The following is a 5745-nucleotide window of genomic DNA, read 5'->3' as shown; positions in this document are numbered from 1 at the left end:
ATGATCTCAGACCGCAATACACTTATGGTGCTCTCGAGCCTCTCAATACGATCATAAGCTCCTGAAAGGGTACCTGGGCACCCAGCGGTCTCAGTTGCTGTTGGCGCGGACTCTCCCGCTGCATCCCCTCTGCCCTCGGTACTCTCAGTGGTGGATGTCACCAGAATGTGAACTCCATGACCATATCTGCGCACTACTCCCATCATCTTGAGAGTATCAAGTCCGAGTGGAGAAGGAATAACTATCTTTTCGGTGTCCCAAATGGCGTCCCCGAGGCCCATCCCCAAAATAAGTCGAGTAATGTAGGGACAAGCAAATAATACTCCCACTCTTCCATTCTAGCTCTGATATCGCAGATAGTCGGCCACAATGTACCCCAAGTGAATCGGCGCGGTCCAGACCATGGAATACAAATAAAGTAACACCTGCCGACTCAAAACACCAGTGTTGTCCCCTCGGCCATCTATAGATCTGCTCAAAACAGCGAATAAGTACCTGTAGCTCAACCAGAACAAACATGAGGCCTTGGACACTCCCGGTTCATACTGCCCCTGTCTGCACAAAGCCGGGTAAGCTTGCTGTGGGGTCAAGGTGCCAGGGAAATCAATCGGCAAGTGTCCGTACTCCTCGGTATGTATGTAGGCCTCATCATACAAGCCCATGCACACTGAAAACTCAGTGACACTCATTGTGAACTAACGTCTGAATGCTCTGAACTGTATGACATCAACGATGTCAAACCTCCGATATGGATGCTGGAACTCAAAGGACGCCAGGACCTCCAGTGTCAGTGGCCGGATAACTGGTTCTCGTATCCAAAGTAATCTCCTCCATCCTCCCACGGCCATCAATGCATCAATCTCACTAGCTAACTCATCACCTCGTTGGACCTCACTAAATGCGCTCAGGTCCACGAACTGGGACTGCCCAATCCTGAGTCTCGATAGTCGCTCAAATCGAGCCTAATGCTCAGGATTTGAGAATCTGATATGTGCTAACTCAGGTGAGGCCGCTCTGCGATGCTTACCCTCTTGCTTCTTCGAGCGCGGTACCATACCTATGATAAAAGATAAAGAAACAGTCAAATAAGCTTAGAAACAACATACTGCAGAATTCCACACGGCCTGTGGAAATTACACACGCCGGTGTGGATCTGCGAGGTGTGAAAAACGCACGGTCGCACCAAAATTTTCTATTGGGCGCTGTCTAGTCATACATAAACCGTTATAACATGAAAATTCGCATAACTTAAGATATTTACTTTGCTAAAAACAAAAAAAAAATTGGCGAAGAAGAGAGGATAAAAAGGTTTACCGATGAAGTGGATGTGAAAACTTCGACAATCGGCATGATATCTGAAGAAAAATCCTCCAAAACATTTGTGAGAGGCCGTGAAAATGATAAGGGTTGGTTTTCGGTTGATTGGAGATGAAGAAGGAGAAGATCCGCAAAGATTTTAAAGGGAAAATACACGTCTCTTGGAATTCTGTGCACCCACACGGGCGTTAGGATATTACCCACTCCCGTGTGCCTTCATAGGACAGCATTACAGGGACAAGCGCACGCCCCTGTGTGCTCTCGGGAAAACACTCACTGTCTTTGAATGCTCCAGCACGGGCGTTCGGAAAATACCCATGCCCGTGCGCCCGACCCACACAGGTAGCTGCACGCTACTATGGCATCTTTGGACATCCGAGAAAATTTGCTAAGTGTTCCTCACGCCCGTGCGGAAATGCCGCACGGGCGTGGACTTTCACAAGCCCAACTCACAGGGGCAGCCACACGCCCCTGTGTCTTCTCAGGATGGAGAGAGCTTCTCTGCAGAGTTTCGCATAGGCGTGCGGAAATTACCCATGCCCGTGCAGGCTTCACAAGTTAGCCCACAGGGGCGAGTTCACGCCCCTGTGTGCTCTCGGGATAATCTACCAAGTCTCTGCAGTAAAACGCAAGCCAGTGTGGAAATTACCCACGAGCGTGTGTTTGTCCCAAGGTTGCTCATAGGGGCGAAAGCACGCCCCTGTGCCTTCGCTAGATAAGCTCGCATTGAAAAGCCACAGGCGTGCGGAAATTCCACATGCCCGTGTGTTTTCTCTGGATGCCTTAGGAAAACCTGCAGGCTCTGCAAAAGATTTCTGAACATGTTTAAACACTCAGAGCCTGCCCTAATATGCAATTTATACCAGTGAAAAACATGAAAGATAGCTCAAGCGACCAAAACTTCGCCGAAGTCACATGAAAACACACGATGAAGATTCAAAACCCACAATAAAATCGCAACACAAGCATCTAAAAATCAAGACACCAACACTGAACAATTTATTCATGCAGACACTAACCTACTAAACTACGAAAATAGTAAACACTTGGGTTGCCTCCCAAGAAACGCTTGTTTAACGTCACTTACCTTGACGTACCTTGTCTTACCTCAAGGGGGTTCATAGATGAAGGTTGCCCTCTTACCCATGGCTTGGAAGCATGATGAGCACAAACTCTTGAGAGTAGAGGGTGAATTATCGGGCTTTGGACCACCTAGCAATGGTTCAACCACCTTGTTCTATTCACGCACGTCTCCTAGCCCTCTTCATCTTTCGGAGCACCTTCTTCAAGATCCCCGGAATAGATGGTACTTCTTCCATCGAACCAAGCATCATAACTTCTTCATTGTTCTCCTCTTTGTTGAACAAACCTTCGTATGGATCTAGGTTGAACATTTCCTACATGTATTCATCAACAAGCTCATCAGTAATGTATAGAAAATATAAAGTATCATCGAAATCAAGAGAATGCCGCATGACTTCAACAAGGCGGTATGTGAGCTTATCATCTCCAACTCTCAATGCTAGCTCTCCGCCGTCCATGTCAATCAATGCTTTAGAAGTCCGCAATAACGGCCTCCCAAGTATCAAGGGCACATCCGCATACTCATCGACGTCTAGCACTACAAAGTCAATCGGAAAAATGTACTTGTGCACCTTGACAAGAACGTCTTCAATGATACCCCTTGGATGTCGCACCATTTGGTCCACTAATTGTAAAGTCATCTGAGTAGGCCTAGGCTCGCTCAAGCCTTGCTTTTGGAAAAAGGTGTGTGGCATGACGTTTATGCTAGCCCCTGACTCCGCTAATGCCATTTCTTAACCCATATTGCCAATATTACACGGAATGATGAAGCTTCCCAGGTCTTTCTTCTTATTCGGCATGTTCTTCTGCAAAACCGCCGAACACGATGCATCTAAAATCACTAAAGCACTCTCCTCTAACTTCCTCTTGTTGGTCAACAAGTCTTTCAAGAATTTTTCATACTTAGGCATTTGGGCCAATGCCTCAACAAAAAGAATATTGATGTAGAGTTGCTTGAACAAACTCAGGAACTTCTTGTACTGTTCATCCCCTTGGTCATTCTTCAATCTAGAGGGATAAGGGATTCTTGGCTTGAAAGGTGGGAGTGCCACCTCCTTCTCTTTACTTGTTCCCTCTTCAACCTCTATAACCTCGGGTGTGTGTTCATTTGACTTCTCACTCGGAATACTACCTTCGACCTCACAACCACTTCTCAAAGTGATCGCCTTCACATGCTCTCTAGGGTTGGTCTCGGTATTGCTCGACAAGCTTCCATGTGGCCTTTCCAATAAGGACTTCACAATCTGCCCCACTTGATTTTCAAGATTATGCAAAGAGGCAGTGTGGTTGTGAAGTGTAGCCTCAATTGATTGAAATCGTGTGTCCGACGACTGTACAAACCTAGTTAAGGCCTTCTCCAAATCGTCATTCGGGTCTTCAAACCTTAAACTCTGTTTTCCATATTTGGGGCTTGTTATTGTTGGAAACCCGGTGGCCCCATTGTCTTTGGTGGACCTTGGTTGCTCAACGAGAAATTGAGATGATTCTTGCAACCTGGATTGTAGGTATTGCTGTATGGGTTTCCTTGAGTCCTCATGCCATTACCTACAAAATCAACAATTTCAACCGAAGATACATCACCAATAGAGATCGGGCAATCGGAGGGAGCATATCCTCCACAACACCTGTTGCAAGTAATCACGGCCGCAACTCTATTCGAAGTTAGAAGATCTAACTTCTTACTCAATGATTCCACTTGAGCTGCCAACGAAGTTACTGCATCTATCTCATGGAGACCGGCCACCTTTTTCTTCTCCCTAGCATTCCATTGGTAGCTGTTTAACCCCATTTCATTAATTAATTAACGGGCCTCATCTGTTGTCTTGCTAGCTAAGGTACCTCCTGCTGCCGCATCCAAGAGTTGCCTTGTACTCATATTCAAACCGTTATAAAAGGTCTGAAAAATCATCCACTCTGGGAATCCGTGTAGCGGGCACTTTCTCAGGAGCTCCTTGAACCTTTCCCACGTCTCAAGTAGAGACTCCAATTCCAACTATACAAAGGATGAGATCTCATTCCTAAGCTTTGCAAATTTTTCGGGCGGGAAATAACGGGCAAGAAAAGCTTCTACCATCTCCTCCCATGTGATAATAGATGCTCTATGATAAACGCCTAAATGTATGTATTTTATATGTATTTATTATGTATAAATTGTGTATTTTATTAATGAATCGATGCCCTTTTATGGTTTAATTGTTTTATTTCGTGTTTCAGGCACAAATGAAGCCTTGGTGAGCTCTACGACGAAATTTGAGAAGAAATAGCCACCAAACACATGGTTTTAGGGTCCCGGGCACTGTGTATGCACTGTAGTAGCCTGAAGAACGAAGAATTTGAAGAAATGCTAAGTCTGGAAATCCTCACGGGTGACCTCACGGCCGTCAAGTCAACCGCAAGCAATTCAGAGAAAACCCTTGATTTTTCTTGGATTTGAAATGATCTTCTATCATCTTTGTAATCCCTTAGTAACAATTGCAATAAGAGAGAATTGGACATCATGATGTTGAATGACCCATGACTTGCTTGGATTGTGTCTTGCTTCATTGTTTGTGCTTTGTTAGTTGTTTGTTGTGTTTGTGTTTGTATTGACATTTTTTTTTGTTTTTGTGTGTGTGTAATGGATGCCTTGAGATGATGTTCTTTCTACCTTGTAGGGTGGAATTTGGACATCAAGCACACCATTCTTCTCCATCATCTACCGGACTCATTGGTGGTCACCCCGATATCATGAACGTCAAGACTCATACATTGAGACTCGGGGAAGTTCACGAAACCCTCCTACTATGTTTTCTTGTCTATCTTTGTTGCATTCCATTGATTATGCACATTGAGGGCAATGTGCATCTTTAAGTGGGGGGTGGACTTTCGTGAACTTTGAAAATTTTTACAATTGCATGCTTGAATGACCAATGATAGCTATGATTTCATTGTTAAGGACTTACTAGCTTGGTAGAATGATAGTTGTGAGTTGTACTTTATCTGTGCTTGAATGTAGATCTGTTTCATCTTTAGTGCATCTTTATACATGTTCACGAGCACTTTCACCTTGTACACTCCAACCAACCCATCATTATCATTTTGGCATTAATTTGTTAAATTCTATCTTCAATGCACTTTAAGCGCTTTTGAGTTCCTTTATTGTTTTCTCTACCTTAAAGTGAACTACTGTAGCAAGTTTTATACTTGGGGACATGAGATACAGTATGTACATGTGAAAAAAAAACAAAGAAAAAAAGAAAAAAATTAGAAAAATAAAAAAATGAGTCTATGACAGTATTCCTCTGCTAGTATAGCATGAATGCGTCTATGTAGACTGTATTCGAGTACGTTGGGTGGCTCTTGTGC

The 5745-nt window shown here is 44.3% G+C and overlaps 1 non-coding gene across 1 annotated transcript; it reads left to right on the top strand.

The window, feature by feature from the left end:
* Positions 1 to 4319: 4319 nt before the first annotated feature.
* Positions 4320 to 4426, top strand: LOC120281473. Its single transcript, XR_005542612.1, has one exon. It is a non-coding gene; the product is annotated as a small nucleolar RNA R71 (small nucleolar RNA).
* The last annotated feature ends 1319 nt before the right edge of the window (positions 4427 to 5745 follow it).

Source organism: Dioscorea cayenensis, chromosome 17 (genome assembly GCF_009730915.1).
Source record: "Dioscorea cayenensis subsp. rotundata cultivar TDr96_F1 chromosome 17, TDr96_F1_v2_PseudoChromosome.rev07_lg8_w22 25.fasta, whole genome shotgun sequence".
Classification (NCBI taxonomy): domain Eukaryota; kingdom Viridiplantae; phylum Streptophyta; class Magnoliopsida; order Dioscoreales; family Dioscoreaceae; genus Dioscorea; species Dioscorea cayenensis.
This window is presented reverse-complemented; position numbering and strand designations above follow the sequence as displayed.